At 35.0% G+C, this 19,844-nt stretch overlaps 1 long non-coding RNA gene across 3 annotated transcripts in view; it reads right to left on the reverse strand.

The window, feature by feature from the left end:
- LOC143694370 (uncharacterized) overlaps nt 1–19,844 on the reverse strand; it is a 119,344-nt gene that overhangs the window by 39,504 nt on the left and 59,996 nt on the right. For 2 of the 3 annotated variants that reach the window (XR_013182828.1, XR_013182827.1), the window contains one exon: nt 17,584–17,696. This is a non-coding gene — a long non-coding RNA (uncharacterized LOC143694370). Of the gene's footprint in view, nt 1–1,655; nt 14,337–17,583; nt 17,697–19,844 lie in introns of those variants that run through there. The other variant, XR_013182829.1, reaches the window with a different exon arrangement.

The following is a 19,844-nucleotide window of genomic DNA, read 5'->3' on the forward strand; positions in this document are numbered from 1 at the left end:
TTTGTAGCAGCTTGGGGAATTATACAAGTTCCAGTTTTTCTAAAAATACTGTGATGCAGCTGCTTACTGAGACCCTTTGAACTTCCTGTTTCATCAAACTGGTTGCTGCAACTGTCACTTAATAACAAACTTTCTCCAATATTTGATAGTAGTGAAAGTAATTGAGTCCATTGAGGAACGTTGATTTGCAAAGAAAGGTCAGATTTTATACACTATCCCAGTAAAATAATCCTAGGGGGAAAAAAGGGATAGAAGTAGGAAAACAACTACACAAGCATCCCTGCATATAAGGGTTCCACCAATATGCCTCTCAACATTAATATTAGCCTCCTTGGTACACAAGTTATTTTCCTATAGCAATGAAGTTGGTACTTGCAGCTATTCATGTATCTGGGGAGTACTGGCCTTATAACCTGTGCAATGTTGGAAAAGAAAGCCAAAATTATGGAAAATTCTAATTCTTCATAATGCCTCCCAGCATTAATTGCATTTAATAGAGACAATGAAAATTCAGTTTAACTGAATAGGAAAAGATGGTGCATTTAAAATTTCCCTGGGTATCCAACCAAAATAAAAGATTCTTTATACGATCAGTAACTCAATTGTGGTCTTAATTATTTCCAAAGAATCTCTGAGGTTGGAAGTGACTTCTGGAGATCCTCTAGTCTTAGTTCCCTGTTCAGAACAGGATCAATTACAGCTCCTGGTCACTCAGGAGCACAGCCAGTCAGTTTTCAAATATTTCTAGAGATGTTGACAGACTCCACCTCCTCTTTCATCAAACTGTTCAAGTCTTTGACTACCTGCAGAATTAAAAAGTTGTTTCTTAGATTAAAACAGGATTTTCTGTATTTCAATTTGTGTCTACTGCTGAACACAGCACTTCATCTGCAATCCCACCAACCCTGAGGGGAAGAATCACCTCCACTGACCTGTTGGTAATAGTGTTCACATAAACCCAGTACCAGGAGCAGGTTAAGTCTGCAGCAGGAGGCTGATTCACATGCAAGCATTCTAATATTTAGTAACTAAAGTCCTTCCAAGACAATCTGAAACATAACATAATAGATTTCTCATCTGACTCCAAAATGCTATGCACCAAAAGAAAAAATATCCTTCATATTTTTCGGCTTCCTCTTAGTCACACCTTAAAAGACATTTACTCCAATGAATATGTGGATCTAACATCCAAATTTCTCATTAAAAATACTTCACCAGAATATAAAATAAAACTCAGGTTAGCTTGTGATTAGTATGCATCTTTTTTTTTTTGCCTACAATAAATTTTTATTACGTGGAGTTGAATCATAGAATAAAAAGTACCTGAATATGAGAAATCAATAAAATATTATTACTAGCCATTTGCATACCCCATGACATTTCATGAAAACCTAGCTGCAAGAGGTACAAACGACAGATAGATGGCACAAAAAAAAACCCCATACAGAGGTCATCATTCAAGCAACCCTTATTCTAAGAGGAATTTTAAAAGTTAAATTTCACACTATTCTGACTTTATAAATCTGCATATAAAATACATTATGAATACATTAAATTAATATTTAACCCTGAAATTTCAAAAATTTACCTGTTCTGCAGACTTGAGCTGACATATTAAATTTACAATACTACAACTGTTTCAAAGATCCACAAACCGTATAAGCAATAACTTCCAGGTTAAAACTTTATTCTTGCTTGTTCTGTATTCTGCAATAGTGGGTGTACCCAGCTGGTTCCCAGTGACTTGGGGCAGAAGCAAAACAGACAGTTACATAGAGCACAAACTGATTAATACTTAACATTCAAAGCCTTAAGCAAAAAAAAGTTTTTCAGAAATGCAGTTGCAGTTTAGAAATGCAGAGTCCAGCCTGCACTGGCACAGTGACAAATTTGTTCCCTTCTTCCTCAGTGAAGCCACACATTGCAATGGAGTTGAGCAGCCACAACACCATTCCTGCACTCTCTGCCCTGTGCCTGTCTCCACCCAGAAAACACATGCAGAACACCACACCAGCAAAGCAAGAGTCCTGAGGCCACAAGATGAGTGCACTTGCCTTTTATCTTCATTGCAGCAGCAGTGCCACGTTGTGTTACTGCTCTTAGGAACCTGATTTCAGCAGTGCTATCTTGACAAGAGCAGAGTGAAACATGAACAGAGATGGAGACGCAGTTATGTGGGGTCATGATCAGCCATTACTGATGCTGAAATGCTTGTCTCAGCTCTGTGATCAGTTAGAGAAGGTATTTTTCAGCTTCTTCTACAACATGGAGTTCTACCACCACAAAGAGCAAGTAAATAATGAAAAATAAACAAAATTATGCAATCTTTATACCTATAACAGAGATAACTCTTTCTGTTTAGAAAATTAAGAAACACAGACAGTTCTGATATGTCCCAAAATTATTTATTTTTGCTTTTCATTCTGAAAGATCTTATTTATATGCACTGGAAAACAATGATATATAGCTATTTTGTGCTGTATGTCACAGGTACTTACAGGTAATCATCAAAAGATATATTTTATAAGACATACACAAAGCTCACAGGCTGGTGGTTCACATTTAAGTTGGTTAATTCCTGCCAAACACACATGACAATATTTATGATTTCTAATTTATAAATGTGAATTAAGCATTAACATTGCAGATATAGAGCTTTAAATACTGGGGCTTCCTACAGCTGATATGGAGGAGTGTACAGGCTGCTGGATGATTGAATGACCAAAGCCAAGTTCTCCATCTTATCTTCTGCTACTTTTTGCCTCTCCCATACATCAACATATGTAAAATTGAAGCAAGAACATACATAAATGGTAAGAGTAGTAGAAAATTTCAAAGTTTGGTCTAGCTTTTTATCCTCTGCCAATGGAAGACATGCAAGAACTTTGTTCAGGGAGGATCAGTGTATTCTGCCTCACATGACCATGAAAGCACCAAGACAGTTATAGGAAAATTTTTAATGGTGCTTTGTTTTAGTCTTTAACATTAATATTGAAAACCATGAACACCAAAGATTACTGAAAAAGTATGTTTAAAGAATTAAAATGGAAACTATCCTTAGTAAGAAAACTCAGATCTTATGTTAACATTTCTCTAAAAGTTTCAAAAATACTACGAAAGTCTTTTCAAAACGAGGCCTTCTCTTCCAGAACAAGCAAAACAAGCCTGAAACACCTGTGAGAGATGCTTTGCCAGAGTCAGAGATCACATTTGAACTTTAGATGAGGAATTCTGTTTCAAGTCTGAAATCCCTCAAACACTTGAGTGAGCTCTAAGTGAGTGAAATGAAATCTTCTGCTTCTATATGTATCAAGCAGGGTCATCTCTTATCTTTACCAGCCACAGCTCACTCTGAAATTCATCAAGCTGTAATTAATTGCCATTCCATTAAATGCCTAGGATTTTCAAAGTATTCCCCTATCAGACCACATTAGGCTAACCTGGTGTGGTCAAATATGCTCTTCTGTAATATATTTCCACATACTGCACCACTCCACTCCATATTAGTTAAGAGTGATAAACATAAAAGCACCCAAACACAAACCATAACTCCTGCAGTCAGTTAATTGAGCATCTCAACTAAGAGTGAAATATATGTGACATTTTGACCTTTGCTATCAAATTCCCTTTGTTTTTCCTTCAGTATTAATAAAATATTTAAAAAAAAAAATATTAATAACAGAGAGAGGTTTAGTGTTTTGTACTCCATTTTATATGCTCCTAACTCCAGCCAGCTGACTGCTATTTTGTGAGTGGGCAGCTGACAGTTCCCTAGCAACAGATTAATTGATTGCAGCTTTAAATCCACCTCCTTCAACTCATTTCTCCTATTCCCCACTTATGAGTGTATACACACACATCTGTCAGGTAAAAGATAGCGCATAGAACTGTAAAGAACAAAGAGAGAAGGATCTGATAGCAATTTATTCCAGAAGTGTTTTAAATTTCAGAAAAAAATATGCAATAATGTCAGGATTCAAAATTAACTAAAAATTATTTCAGCATACTTTCAGTCATACTCTTTTCATGCTATTCTTTAATACAGAGATCAATAAACCTTTTCATTCCCTTTCATAGCAATGAACACTGATTAATTCAGTGATTTTATATATAAAATTTTACCCATATATAAAATTTTACCTATCTTGTTATGTCAGAAGCTATAATAGAAAAAAGAAATTTAGAGATAGAAGGCTGAATGTCATAAAGTAGGTCCAAGAGCTAATATCCACTCATATAACAATAATGTCTGTCCTAATAACTTATTATTAAGAAAGCATAGGGAATTTTTGCTCCATTTGTTTTAGAGCTAGCTATCTTTTATATGTATTATCAAAGGGAAATATTTTCAGTGCCAAAATAGTAAATAGGTGTGAAAATGGTCTCAGGTAGGTTTCCAAGCCTAAATCAAGTGATGCTGGCCCAAAACCCCTGCTGAACTCAATTTCATAAACTTTCTAGCTGCTGCAGCTTCTGACTTAAATGTTTGAAACCTCAGGCAGAAACAAGCATCAGGGTGCTGTTTCAAGTAAATTGTGAGATCTTAGGGTCTTATTAAAGAAGGAGAATGTAAATTGAGAGCAAGAAGGAATGAGTCCAGGACTGGTAGGGAAGCAAAAATCTCTAAGGAAAGCTTTGTGGATTGCTTCTCATATGCTGGGAGCACTGACTCTGCAATTTCTCTGGGAAATTGTGGTTCCTCCCTTCAAATGGAGGGAATTTTCATGTTACTAATCTCCAATAGGCAAAATCAATACATGACATTGTCTCAACACAGGAATTATTAATCTGAATACAGGGCTCTCCCCCTTTCTAGTAGCAGAGATGGCTTTTTTTCTCATGTTGTTACTGGAAACATGCAAACCCACATCTTCCACAAGAATGCCAGAGCCATCAAGGTATCCTGGTTTGGGCAGAATTATGGTCTTTTTCTTACTGTTTGAAGTGGTTCAAAGGTGTTTAGTCTGCAGCAAAGCTCAACAATTTCCCAGGCCTGCAAAAACAGGTATGACTTTCTGCTTAAAGAGTTCTGTAAAGCTGATCAGAATTGGGAGAGGTGAATTCTGTTTTCTTCCAGTTACTTCAATATTTAAATGAAAAATTTTTCATGTAAAATGTATAAACAGGCCTGGAAACATGGAAATCAGCTCTCTGCACTTATATCCATAGCTACTAGACTCCAAGTCAGGTACTGCATACTAAATGCCTGCTTCCCTGATCATCCACATCCCCAGAGACTCTATTTCTTTCTGTATCACTATATCTGTAGAAAACTTAGAATTCTTGAATCTGCAAGGAAGAATCTATTTCGAAATTTTGGCTTAGGGTAATCTAACATTTAAGTCCCCATTAGATCTGTCCTTAAAATATTAAGTTCTGAGACAGACTGAGCTGGAAAAATTCACAGCTTTGTAAATTTAATTTCTAGATACATAGCCATAGTTTTAACTAACTGCATAACTGCTTACCTAGGGCATTTATTCTGAAAGTTTAGCCTACACATGTGAAAAATACTTAACTTCAGACATTTTTCCACATGTAAAAAACATTAACATAACAGTATGAAAAAGCTAAGCATCTGAAGATAATGCACTAATGTTTCTATTCTAATTTAAAGCATCTAATTTAAATCTGTCCCCTACTTGCAACATCCTACCCCTTTCTTTCCTATTATTATTTACTAAATAGATAATAAATTTTTAATTTTTAAATGTTATTCACTGGATATGACACAAAAGTGACTTGGATATTCATTCTCTTAATTTTTTTAAGAAAAGGTATTTCCACTGGGAAGCTGCTAGCATGATTTTGGAAGTAAACTTTGGCAACATGAATCATAACATTTTTAAACATATATTTTAGCATCTTGGCAGGGAAGAGACTCCTACAATCACATTGTAGCAAACAAATACAATAGCATGGATTAGAGATGTATGAAAATAGCAGATAAATGGTCAAGAATGTATTTGATATACACTGCAAGTGTCTAATTTAAACATAAATTTAGGCATTATAGGAGTAATTAGAAAGTAACCTATACATGTTGCCTACCTTAATTTAAAAATATAGAAGATACATATAAAGGAGAAAGGATTTTCATACTTTCTATTTCACCCAGCAACATAGAATGTTTATCTCTCTAATGGTCCTTATCATAAAAGAAATTAATTTGGTTCTAAGATCAATGTGGCACACAAATCAGTTCATTTTTATCACTCTCCATTATGTAAATTGAAAATGAAGAAAAATCGTATTGAAGATATAGAGAGGCTTCCTGACTGTTAGGGGTAGGATTTCTAGAATATTATGCCCTCTGCATCTTTTTCCTCAAAATTTGAGTCTTAAGTGAAATATTTATAAAATATATTTTGACATTTGGAAATTTGTGGTATATTTTCCAAAAAGCTTGCTTGGCCTTGCATGGAAATTTTGAGCAGAATTTTTATGGGCAATATTTCATATATGGAAAAAGGATCTCTATTAATTTCTGTGAGCATGCACTATCTGTGATAATTACTTTTTCCAAAAATTACCTCTCAGGTGCCAAGCATATTCATTTCTACTGCTTTATAAGTATCATATTTGTCACATACAGCAAAGAGGAATTTGTGCTTTCATTCCACCACCACCACCCACCCCTGCTCCCTTAAAAGAATCCCTCCTCCTAGGTAAGTATCCTAATCACTGTGTTATTATTCTAGTCATGAACAATAACATATTCTGCCTCCCTAGTCCAATAAATGTTGTAAGTATTTTATGCAAAGCCGACAATCACCAACTGAAGAAGTTAAGCATGACACACATAGAGATAGCCTCATTGGACAAAGTTTTAGAGAATTACTCTGTACATTTTATAGCAAAAATTCTTACTGATTTGAAATGCTTGTAAGCCAGCCATGTACCTATTTCAATAATTTTAAACCAAGATGCTCTGGGAACTTTCACTCATGAAATGATATTTGCCTGATTATTGTCATCTTCTGTTTCCATTTCTGTTAGAACTTTAAGCCAAATAGTCCATCTGGCATTTTCTCTCACTTGTCATTTTTTAAGTTATAAAAATACAGTATATTTTAAAATTCTAGATCATCAGTTTTATTTTCTCACATAAGTACTGAACATAAGAACTCAAATACTTTTACAGAATATTTTATGAAAAAAACCTCCTCTACTACATCTGAGATCTGCATCTGGACTCTGTTTCAGTATCTTACTGAGTGCCTACTGACAATAATGGTCAGGTAGGAGAAGTGCACTGGCCTTGGACATAAATGGTTTCACAAAATCGCCTCTTGAAATATCCAAATTGTACAGAGGATTTACCTACATATCTTCCATGGGAATCAGCCTGTGTATTGTGTGTAAGAGAGAAAGAGGCTTAACTTTTACTCCATATGATCTTCAGCATGCATTCTGCCTACTTCAAAAAAAAAATAATAATTGCAGAATGTATTCAACAGACTGGTGAGCACCTCCATGAGCACAATCAACATGAGCTGAGAGGGTCTCACTTTACTTCATGAATAGACTTACATTACATCTTGTGAAATTACTGAGCAGCTGTTAGAGAGAAAAGAAAACATGATCAGTATTCTTTTGTAGGGACTTACTGAGGCCCAATCATCAAAAATACATGGTAAATAGAAATGGAGTCTTGAATAGGTGATAAGCAATCAACTACAAACAAAAGTGAGACACTGTGACCTTACATTCAGCTTGAGTAGTAAATTAACATATCTCTGCAGTGTACTAGGAAATTAAGAGGACAATGAGGACAAAATAGATGAAAAGCAGCCATAGGCTACATAAATCCAAAATGCCTAATGCAGTCTAATTATAGTATATTTTAAATCTCACACCCCAAATCTTGGCCATCTAATCTTTTCACCAGCAACCAGCATAGTTAAGTTTATAGGCTTAACCTATATGATTAAATAAGGTATATGACATGGTCTAGTCATGAAGCAGAGTTACCTGAAGACAGACAATTCCGAAAATGGGCTCAATTAACTTGATTTTAACCCTTCTGTTACATACAGTGCCAACCTCTCAACATCTCTTCTGCCCTGCCCATCCCTCCTGAAGAGCCTGCAACCATCTGGCAGGGCATTCCAGTCACAGGACTCATCCCACCAGCTTTCACTTATGCCAATGATGTCAAATCTCTGGGAGTGGGCCAAAGGTTCCAGCTCCTCTTGTTTGTTCCTCATGCTGAGGGCATTAGTGTAGAAACATTTCAGGTGTGGTACTTTGTAGCCAACACCTGGTGAAGCAGATTGAGGGATCCCATTAGTGCTCATTTCCTCCAGTTTTGGCACACCATCCCATTGTCCATCACTGGAGAGCCTGGTTTTGTCCCTTACCCCCTTCCACTCTTTGGCAATACAATATAAAATTATAATTACCCAGAAGTTATGCATTATGCATTTCCAGTCATAGATAATTGCAAATTTCCACCAAGAAATTTAATATAAAAGGAGAAAAAACTAGTGGGCATTTCCCTTGATTTCTATATGCTCTAGACTGGTCCATAGATGCACTGACTGATCAGTGCTGCAGATTATGCAGGTGTAAAGGGTGTCTGAGAGGCTTAGGAAGTTTCACACTCATGGCCCTTATGCTACATCACATATTCTTACAAATTTGTCGGTGGAACTAGTGAGACCACTAACTCCTGTCATAAAGAAAAGAATCAGCAAGAAGTCACCTAATTTGCAGCCTATTAGGGAAGTTTTATAAATCTATTTAGATAATTTAGAGACTTCATGCTGTGCATATTAAACCAAGGTAAAAAGTGAGTAGGAGGTCAAAAAAGGTAATGGAAAGGAAATTCTTCCACAATGATAAGGGCCTGTCAATCTTTAATTATCAGCACAGTCTAATGAAGACCACTCCATTTACATTAATGGACCTACACAGTTCATACAAGTGAACTTGTGTCATGCTACTATTTTTTACTTGTAATGACATGTATCTATGTCTCTTTTGCAGTTATTTTTTTCATGTTTTTTAAGAATAAGGAACAAATGCACAACAGACTTGATACTTTTTCACAGGATACAGGTGCCTTATTTAATGTGTATGCCTTATGTAATGTGTATTTATCTAACAGACAACATTTGTTTGCAATTGTAGAGAGTGCAAAGAAAGAAAAGCCACAAAATCCCAGAATATTTTGAGTTGGAAGGGACCCACAAAGATAATCAAGTAATCTATGAACAAATTACAAAAATTATGCTGATGTCAAGCATGGGAATATTACTGGCACTTGCTTTCATTCTCAAGTCATGCTGTAATAATATTATTTAATACCTTTAATAATAGAATCCTTTTAGTGATAATGGTCAACAGATAGAACTTAGACAAAATTTACAGAGGCAGGAAGTTTCCTCTAAGAAACTTGTTGAGAAAAAAAATCAAATCAACTCTTGAGCATGCCGGCTCTTCTCCTGGTCTTCTTAAAACATACCACATTTCAAGCATATTGCTTCAGAATCTCATTCACTGTTGGAGTGAGCAAGCAGCCTCTTTCTTCCAGGGTCTAGAATAATAAAATCTCAAAGTGAGAACTGAGTATCTAAATTTCTCTATTTCTTTAGTGAGCCACTACACAAAAGTACAAAATTAGAGAGGAGCAGATCTTCAATAATATTTCCTCTGCTTTAACTTTGTTGACTCTCAACTTGTTTGTGCTTCACTGCTTCAATAAAGGGCAAACAGAAGTGCCACTACATGCATGTGCAGATGCATGTGTGCACACCTACAGACATTTTCACCATTGATTTCGAAAATGTACAATGCTCTCAGGCTAAATCATAAGCAGGGTGTGCCTTGCCATCTCAATTTAGGGGATATAATGAAAGAGCTTTTAGGATGATGAACTGTCCTGTACCAGAAAATAGGGTTCATTCTTTTAAATGCATTACCTTCCACACCAGTACCTAATGAAAAAATTGTTTGAGTGGATGGAAGTCAAATTGTAAGGATAAGAGGTCTTTATATGTGTATACCTGGGAAAGAAATACTCTGTTATGGATTTTTAATCACTCTGTGATCATATGACTGTAATGCATCCCTGGAATTGTATTCTAGGGATGCATTATAGTTTAAATGTTCCATCCAAAATGCTGTGCAAATGGCTTTTTCTTTTCTCTCAGTATTAAATTCCTCTTTGTCTGATTGGAAATAAATAGACAGCATAGAACTCTCAATAGCTGATTTGATTTCTAAGGTTTTTATGATATAAGCTATAATAAATTATTCCTTGTGACAGAAAGCACATCATATATTTCCTGTGAAGCTGTTGGAAAATGCAAATGCACCATTACTTCAGCCACATCCTCTTTGCAAATCAAACACTGGACCTGATAGTTTGTAAGTTACTTCAGAGTTACAAAAATGTCATTTATATCAAGAGCTGCCCAAGACTTGTAAACTTGAAGATATAGTAACCAAAAAAATACAGATTTTTATTAAAAATGCAATTTTTTATGAAATGTTATTTTGTTCAGAGAGAAAACCCAATGTTATAAATTAAAATTTAAAAGTTTCATTCCAATATTTACATAATGAATTACTTTGATGTTGTTCAGACATGCTCAACAAAGTGTGCCTGCTGTGTTCAATTCCATCTCGAATATGCAATACATTAAAAAGATGCAGTCTCCTGTTGTGAATGCAGTCCTTGGTTTGACCTGGAGTTCCCTCCAAAACATCAGCATCTCTAGCAATAATACCAAATTTGTCTTTTGATCATATAAAAGCATGCTACTGGAAGTTTCTTTCTGAGATTTTTGGAAGGCTATAGCCATCTGAACTGCCACCTCCCCTGTTGGAAAAGGAGCAGTTTGTTTGTTGTATGGCCTCTTTTCCCAAACCATGTGTTGCTGAAATATTCTCAGTTGGTGCAAGACTAAAAGACCATTCTGTGAACTTCAGCAATTAAGTCTTTGCTATCGTATCTGAGGTAGAATTCTCAGCAGAATCATTACTGGGGACTTAAATAGCAACAAAATAAACAGATGAAACAAAGTTTCCAGAATAACTATTTTTCAAATTAGTTTCAAAACTAAATTATAGCCTTTAATTTTTCATTTTCTTCACTCTTAACTTTTTCCTCAAGTGTACTTGCTTGGCCAACCGTCAAATAATTTACATGTTTCCAATGTATCTGAGAAGGAATATTTTAATGATGTTTTTCATCTGGAGGAGCAGACATTTATTGCTATAAACCAGTATTTTCCATTTGGCTATTAAGAGCTAAAACTAGTTCTATGTGCACTCCTCACGTTGCAGTTTAACCCAAGGAAACATGGTGATATAGAAGAATAAAACTGTGACATCCAAAGTGTGCAAATCAATCAAACAAGTTCAAAGTATCTTCAGAAAGTCAAAAAAAAGGAAAGAACAATGAAAGATTAATGAACAATTATATTTGCTATTTTAGTCCTATTAGTAACACTTCCATTAAGAAAGGAATTTGGGGTTGGATTGCTGGGTATTTTTTCCATCTCCCTTTCCTAAGGGAAAATATGCATGTTTTGAAAAAAGAATTCACACTTGAAAATTTTCTATTAAAAACCATATGTAAAACAAAAACATGTTCTTTTGCAATTTCCAACTAACACTCAGAACATTTTAAGAAACCTAGAAAATTTCTGAAAAAAATTTAATCACAAATCTATTGTTCTGGCAACAAGTTTTCCCAATGGATGTAAGTTATAATTTAACTATTTTTACTTCTATGAAAGATTTTTTGAGTACAATGAGGGCAATAACAAAAATGGCATCTGTTTATAAATCCTGTGAAAAAACCTTATAGTACTTGGAACTACAAACTCTGAATACAAACACACTGAAATGAACAATTTGATTGAAGCTTTCTATTTTTCATAATGCAACTATTGGAAAGCAGTAGTAGTTTTCTAACCACTAGCATGAAAATTTCATGTTACCTATTAATTTTATAGAATTCTGAACATACATAATCCTTCCTATTGCTACTTTTTAAAGTAATTGTGTTAAGTTTCTGTCATGGTTTTCACTTAATTGCCAGTTTTAAGATGTGGATTACTCAATGCTTGTTCCAAGTAGCTCTTCTCTTGGTTACTTTAAAGCTGGAGTCACTTCTTTTCCAACCTCATTTAAAACATTTTCTCATCACATCAGCACATTCTGTAAATATATCTTTAGATATGTCAACTCAGGGCAGTGACAGACATTTCCACAACTCTTTAATGAGAGTAGATACAAGGCTTGTCTACATATGAAAGTGAAAAGATTAAGCTACTTTAAAGTAAGGGAAAGTTCTTCATGGGCGCCTCCAGACACTTCAGTGCAATTCAGTTTTTATGTTTTGACTTCACACCTTGACAGTCTTCATGCAGCCCTGATCTCAAGCAAGAATAACCATAAAATGTTAAACTATTATTCTGAGAACAGTGGAACTTTACAAAGCCCTTTTCCGAAGGGTTTCGTGTCTCAGTGGTGCTCCTGTGTGGACTTCTGGATACCAGATTTATTTACCCACTACTTTCATATCCTCATGAGAACATTACTAAGCACCTTTTTCTATTTAGACACTTATTCTCCCAAAACATTCAGAAAATCACTGTCTTTTCAGACTTGGTCTATTTGTCTGAAACTGTGCATAATGCTAAAATTAAAGGTAAGGTGTAGGCACAAGCCTATACATACTTATATATGTGTATATAAACACAACCTCCTAGGTTACTCTCTTAACAAAGCAGACTGAAAATGAAAGAAACATCTCAGAACTGTATAATACAAGAAGTAACACAAGGCTCCTTTCTTTTGTCTTCTGGACTTATTGTACAACCAGACTTTTAATTAATTTACACCTCTGTAAAACCAACAAAATATTTCCTTCATCCAAATCTTGGTATGTCCCAAATATTTAATTGAACTTTTCAGAGCATGGTTTATTTTTCACAACAAAAAATCATAGTTTGGATCCCAACAATTTCAACAACCATAATGTTTAATATATATAGGAATACTTTGCATATTATAATCCCCTAAAATAAAAATTTAAAAAACTGAAAATTTCTACTATAGGAGAATTTAACTAAAAACAAACAAACAAAAACAAGCAAACAAACAAAAAACCTCCACAAGCAAACAAGGAAAATAACACATGGTGTGGGAATAGTACATGCACAGAACTGGATCTTGAACAATTATTTATATTTAGAGCTTCATAAATCATTGATGTGTGGGAAAACATTTAATTCTGTGCCTGCCCAGCTCCCAAATTGGAAGAAATAATAGAGGTGGGATGGATTTTAGCTGAAATTAGCTATGCATCTGTTTTCTATGCAGTGTAAAAGTCTATCATTTCTGGAAATGATCAGAAGCAGGATGCAGCAGAAAGATATTTCCTATTTTTGTGCTGTGTAGATTGGGTTTTTAGGTTGCTTGGAGGAAGTTTTTTGTCAGACCATACCCAGGCAAGATCTAAGAACAGAACTTAGTCAATAGAAAGAGAAAAAACTGTTAGAAATGTAGGATTTAAGGATTACTGCTAAATGAAAAGGTGAGTTTATTATTATGTTCCAAAACCTCATCACTTTCATGTGTGGGGACAGTAGCCATCATCAACAGCAGAAGCTATAGCTCTTGTGGATGAAATAAGGAGGTAACCAACTATATCAAACTGAGACCCTTACTTTTCATAGACAGGTGGAATTGGGTAACTTGGGGACAAGAAAGGGTGATAATGTTCTTGCAGAACTTATTTATTCTTACAGGAGGAGAGCAGTATCCTAGAGAGCAAGCACTTCCCAGTCATGGAGAGTGTGTGTTTTATGTGCTGATTCACAAACATGGACTAGGTATGAGCCAGGTCACAAATTTTTGATTCAGCAGTAATTGAAGATCTGAAGCTAAAACACTGATAGAAGTAAATTTCTCTTGATTGATTGTTTCTAGGCTGGGTAATACAGCACTTTGAAAGGATTGAAGTTTTCTTTTTTCCCACAAGTTCTAAATAGAGGACAAAAATGCATTATATATTCTGACAACAGTAAAGGCTGTATCTAAATGGTAAGATACTTTCACTATTCTCTGCTTCCTGTATTGCTATGTCCCCCAGCTTAAAATCAGAGGTTTATTGGTACAGAGTATCAAACTTAGACATAGAGTAGACATAGAGTATCAAATTTAGACATTTCATCCCACTTCTCAGCAAATTCTTTCAAAACAACTTCACAATAACACTAATAAAAATCTTTTAAATACAAACCATCAAAATGCAGGCTTTGCTGCAATATGAGCATTTGAAATTACCTGAAACAGTATACCTTTGTTGTTTTATTTTCCAGACAGCAAAAATTTAGATGTGCCAAAAGGCTACTGTTTAAAAGCCACTAATGTGTATATTGTCCCAACAGTTAAGTAAAAATAATTTTGAGAAAAACAGCCTGTATTTTCAATTATCCCCTTTCTATTGATATATTACTCTAGTTAAAAAAATATGGTTAATAGTGGAAATTAAATGTTCTGCTACTTATACAGCAACAGAGCCTACTTTTGTTGCCCTTTGTGGGCTTTGATCATTAAAGTAATGACCACAATTAATTTTTGCCCAGAAGGGAAGTACTTTTCTCCATGCTGTGCTGCAAGTGCAACTTTTAGCATTTCTCTGGGTACAGCTTGTATATTTGATAAAGTTAGCCAGAGAGGGCATGCTCTTAGCTCTATGGTTTTCTCTGTGTCAAATGTTATTGGCATAAGGTCTATCAAAAAAATTTAAATTCCTGAAGAATTAAATAACAACAGTATAGGAGACTACCTTGAACTCCTTGCCCTCTCCTCACAGTACCTCCTGATACTCCATGTCAATCAAGCTCTGAGCTGGGTTAGTGGTGCCATATTACCAACTCTAAAAAAGAAGTTCAAGGCAAACTGCTGTTTTGATTCTCTCAGCAGGGAGCAACACTTTTAATAGGCGTGTACATCTGCTGCACATAGAATGAAAATATCCTTGGCTAGCTGCATTCATGCCCATCTGTCGGGATGGCGCGCTGCCTGCTGACAGGTCGGTCACATCACTGCCACATGGCACAAATGCCAGCAGAGGGACAACTTATTTGGCCAGCCTGCTTGTCAGTGAAAGTGAACAGAGCTTCTGCAGGACATCATTTCAAATGCTAGCAGTGCCACTTTGATAACAACTGTTCAAACTTGGTGTCCTCTTAATATGTTTTCATATTGTAGCACCTAGCCCTCAGATATTTCCACAAGTGTCTTTCACACATGGAGCAGTCAGTCCCTAGGTGAAGATTAGCCTAATTGAAGTATACTATGATACATTTGCACTCTCCTTTTAGCACAAAATAGTTGTAAAAATGTTAAATACTTCTTGTGGTAATTCCATACCATCGACTTGTACCTAGTAGTGTAGATAGTAAGTTGAACCTTCCACTCTGAACTCATTTATTGCCTTCTGACTCTGAGAAGCTCTCTCTCTTGACATTTACCCAATTACAGTTTCCTTTTCTGAATAGCATAAGCAGCTATTTTGCTTTATTTCCCAAAATAGCAACATTCTTTCATCTCTTATTATTGAGAAATGCTGACTTTTTTCTGAGCATAAACACAGATGATCTTATTGTGTATTTCATTTGAATCAATAGTTAGATGAATAAAAAGACCCTTTACTAACAAACTTGCAGATTCTGTTACGGCATCACTTTCAAATAAAGTAGATGCAACATCAAATTTCGCATTTACAGGAAAGGAAGTTATTTATGGAATACAATCATTTTATTTATAATTTTTTTACAATTTATTTTTTATTGTCCAAGTTCTTTCTGATACTTACTCAAAAAATTCTAGAGTGTGTGAGCAAGCATACAGCTCCAACTAAAGATGAGGTATACATTATTAAAAGTTGAAAATGGCAAAAATTAATTATTTACATAGACAGGAATTTTTTTATTGAGTTTTGGTATAAAGTAATGTGCAGAAGGCCAAAATCATCACTTAAACTTGAAAAATATATTGCTTAAAACAAACTCACAGAATTTCTCAGGACCATTATGTCATTATTCATTATAATACATATAAGGAAATATATCCAGAACTAATACTGCACTGCACATTGGACTAAGATACAAGTAAGATAATGTAATATTTTTATCAGTGCAATATTATGTGCATTTTTATATTACTTCTCTATCAATGGGGTTTGGTTTATGGGCCTTCATCTGTTTTAAAAACATAATTAAAGGACAACATAAATTCAGCACCAGAAAGCATATATCCACATTATTAATTAGAGCCCTAAATATACAAATAAGTGATCTCATTGGATTATATACAGTGCAGAGGGAAGTAGATGAACAGATCAAATAGGGTAAATGATTCTTGAATTTAGAGGAAAACAGGAGAATAAAAAGTAGCCTATATAGAGCTTTGTGACATCAGAAGCTGAGGGGTAGAGTACAAGGGCTGGCTTCCTCACCTGTGTGATTGCTGAGTGGCTCATAGTGCTGTGTAGTAGGCACACAGTTTGTGGTAGCTGTGGCTGAGCCTCACCCCCACAGCTACAGCTGTGAGAAGCAGGTGAGCAGCATTGACAGCAATGAGCCATGGAGTGCCCAGGGGCACTGATCAACCACCAAAGGGAACAGAGGGCACACAGGTGCAATGCATCAACATCAGGGGTATAAAAGGCTGGGCTGAAGAACAAGAAGGGCAGATGCTTGCAGCCTTTTGAAGTGATCTGGTGTTTTTCTGTATGGGCAGATGCCTGAAGCCTTCTGGTGAGGTATGGTGTTACTGTGTATGGGCAAATGCTTAAAGCTTTCTGAAATTGTATAGTGATACTCTGTGTTGTGGCCATCTGTGACACTGTGGTGGTGCTGTGAAGCACCTCTATGGAGGTTAGTCCAGGGATGATGTCCTCTCTGTCAAGGGAGCAGGATTGCTGCTCATCTAAGACCCTCCCTGGAGTGCTGTGTCTAGCTCTGAAGCTCCCAGTGCAAGAGAAACATGGATCTGTTAGAACAGTTCCAGAGAAGGGCCACAAAAATTATTAGAGAGCTGGAACACCTCTCCTATGAAAGAAAAACAAAAAAAAAAAAGGCTGAACCTAAGAGACCCACCCCAACCTGTCTCTGCCTGGGGAGCACAAGATGCCAGGCAAACTAGTATATAAAGGCAGTTTATGAGGAAGATGGAGAGAGACTCTGTGCTAAGGCTTGCAGTGCCAGAACAAAGGGCAATGGTTTTAAACTGAAAGCAGGTAGATTTATGTTAGATACAAGAAAGAATTTTTTTACAATAAGGGTGTTGAGACACTGGGATGAGTTGCCCAGAGAATTTTCTCAGTTTTTTACCTCTGTAAACGCACACATTTGTGCTGTTTGTATCTGCTGTATTTCTGCTGAATATGAACAGTCAGTTGCAAAACTATTTGTACTGAACAAGAATAGTGTGAGTATTGTGGTAAATGTTCAGAAAATGATTTAATACCTTAGATCCCCATCTTGATAATGAAATGTTTGATATACAATAAGTGCAATAATATGCAAGCAAACTCAATGATATTTAGCTTACCATGTACAAATCTTCAGTAAACTGAAGTTTTCTCACTGAGGATTTTTTGATAGAAGTTATATCTTGATTGAACATTTGTTTGGGTTTGGTTTTTTGCAATAATTGCTTTCTTCCTGTTTAGAATTCAATAGAAATCAAAGCATATAAACCAGTTTCTCAAGAAAGAAATTGAAAGTTGAATCACATTTCAGAACAGTATTATGTTAACAGTGCTAATATACTGTATTTTAGGTATCTAAATAAACCTACCTGTTGGGTCAAGACCTGTAATCCAGATTCCCAACAATGGATAAATTGCATCATGGTACCATATAAAAGACAAACCTAGTTGTGGAGGGATGACTCCAACAAGGAAGTGGTAGTATAGTGGAACAGACAAAAAAAAGTTACCATGAAACTGCAGCAACTTTTCAAGTACAACATTATTTTTATCAAGAAGGTTTTCTTGATTTCAGACAGCACTATATGATGAAAAACTTGAACTTTTGTATAGAAATTGTACTTGAAAATTGGAATAGGATATTTTTAGACACTTTTTTCACAGGCTTCCCCTTATTATTTTAATTTCTCTAGTGACCACGTATTTTTTTTTATAATAATGAAATTTTTTTATTAATATCATGGCCTATTTGTGAACACATTTACTTCTACCAGTAGATTGATAAGAAGCAATTAGGAACTTTTTCTAACTGCAGTAAATTTCAATATGGCAAGAAATGCAACATCTCATATGCCTATGATGAGTTAAATAGCAATTAAATCTAAAACACATGCTTATCAGGATTTTATATTCTACTGTAAGGAGCGTTAACATTTGATTTTAAGGACCTATTTCATTAATAGCAAATAGGTTTATAAGATGGCTCATGAAGACACTTTGAAGTTTTTCAGAGCAAATTACAGGCAAAATACAAAGCTTTCCAATAATTAAAAATAAAATCAGCAACACCACTGATATTAAAATTTAACAAAACATGTTTTCATAATGCTGAGGTGATATAAATGTAATGGTAATAAATGAATTTTAAAACTGCTATGTTGTTCTGTTTGTTTCATAGGAAATATATTTCTTCAGGCTTCTGTGTTGTGACAGAGGTAGTTATAACAGATTATGAATTACATGCACAAAGTTAGTGAGTACACTTGGATATCACAAGTAGATGCCTATAAGGCAGTATTCGAAAAAAAGCTTGAAAATCAAGACAAAATCAAATCATGCCAGCTGTAGAAAATTAAAATGCTCCAACTAAGTCATCTTTATTAAAAGTTTCATTCTTTAGTGTTTTTTACAGTGAAACTAACATAGTAATTCAGGTTTTCCAATTCATCTTTGTAATTTAATGCCATTAAAAGGTGAGAGAAATTTTGTTGCTAAAGGTCATAAACCACAAAGCCAAGATTTTGTGCAAGTATAGATAGATTAGAATTTTGTCGTTTTTAGGGTTTTTTACCCGAAACCATAAAGCAAAGATACAAATATGTTATTATAAGGTAGCTGAAGCCCATATAATTTTTATTCTATCTCCATGTATATTTTAGAGTAAGGCTGTCAGTGTTCACGCATAAAATGTGACCACTATGGAATATAACAAGATCCTCACCTATAAATTATTGTAGATAAGGTATTACAACTTTCCAAGTGGTTGTTTTACTTAGCAGTTTCACCTGTATGAGAAACAGTAAACTAAGGATGGTGTGTCTCTCTATACCATGTATTTCTTACCCAGAATGAATAGTCTCCTCAAAGAGTCAAAATCTCCATGGCAGTTTTGGAACAGGAAAAACTATATGTATTTAAACATGGGCTAGGAATCAATAAGAAATGGAAGAGTAACACAGCAACTTCAGTACGTTATTGTAGCAAATTGAAATTCCTGAAAGTCAATGAATAAACATTTCTGTAAAAAAAAAAAAACCAGACCAAAATGATGTCAAAGTAAGGGCGTCACTTCCAGCCATCGAGCTAAGATGAACAGAAGAAAAAGAATTATTTAGCATTGTACCCATTGTCCTTTTATTCTATAGCAATACTTTGAAATTATATATTAGAATTGGAGAAAAAGAGAGTTAGTAAGGACCTGTTACAATATTGTTGGATTTCACTTTAAATAAATGTTGTCAATTTATTTTGCATGAATATTTCCATTAAAAATAATTACCTAAAAAGCCTTGTTACAATTGAAAACTCTTTTCATTCATCTTACTATGAAACATCCCAACAATTGTCTTATCCAGTGAGTTATTCTATGAATTAATCTTAA

Source organism: Agelaius phoeniceus, chromosome 6 (assembly GCF_051311805.1).
Source record: "Agelaius phoeniceus isolate bAgePho1 chromosome 6, bAgePho1.hap1, whole genome shotgun sequence".
NCBI classification, from domain to species: Eukaryota; Metazoa; Chordata; class Aves; order Passeriformes; family Icteridae; genus Agelaius; species Agelaius phoeniceus.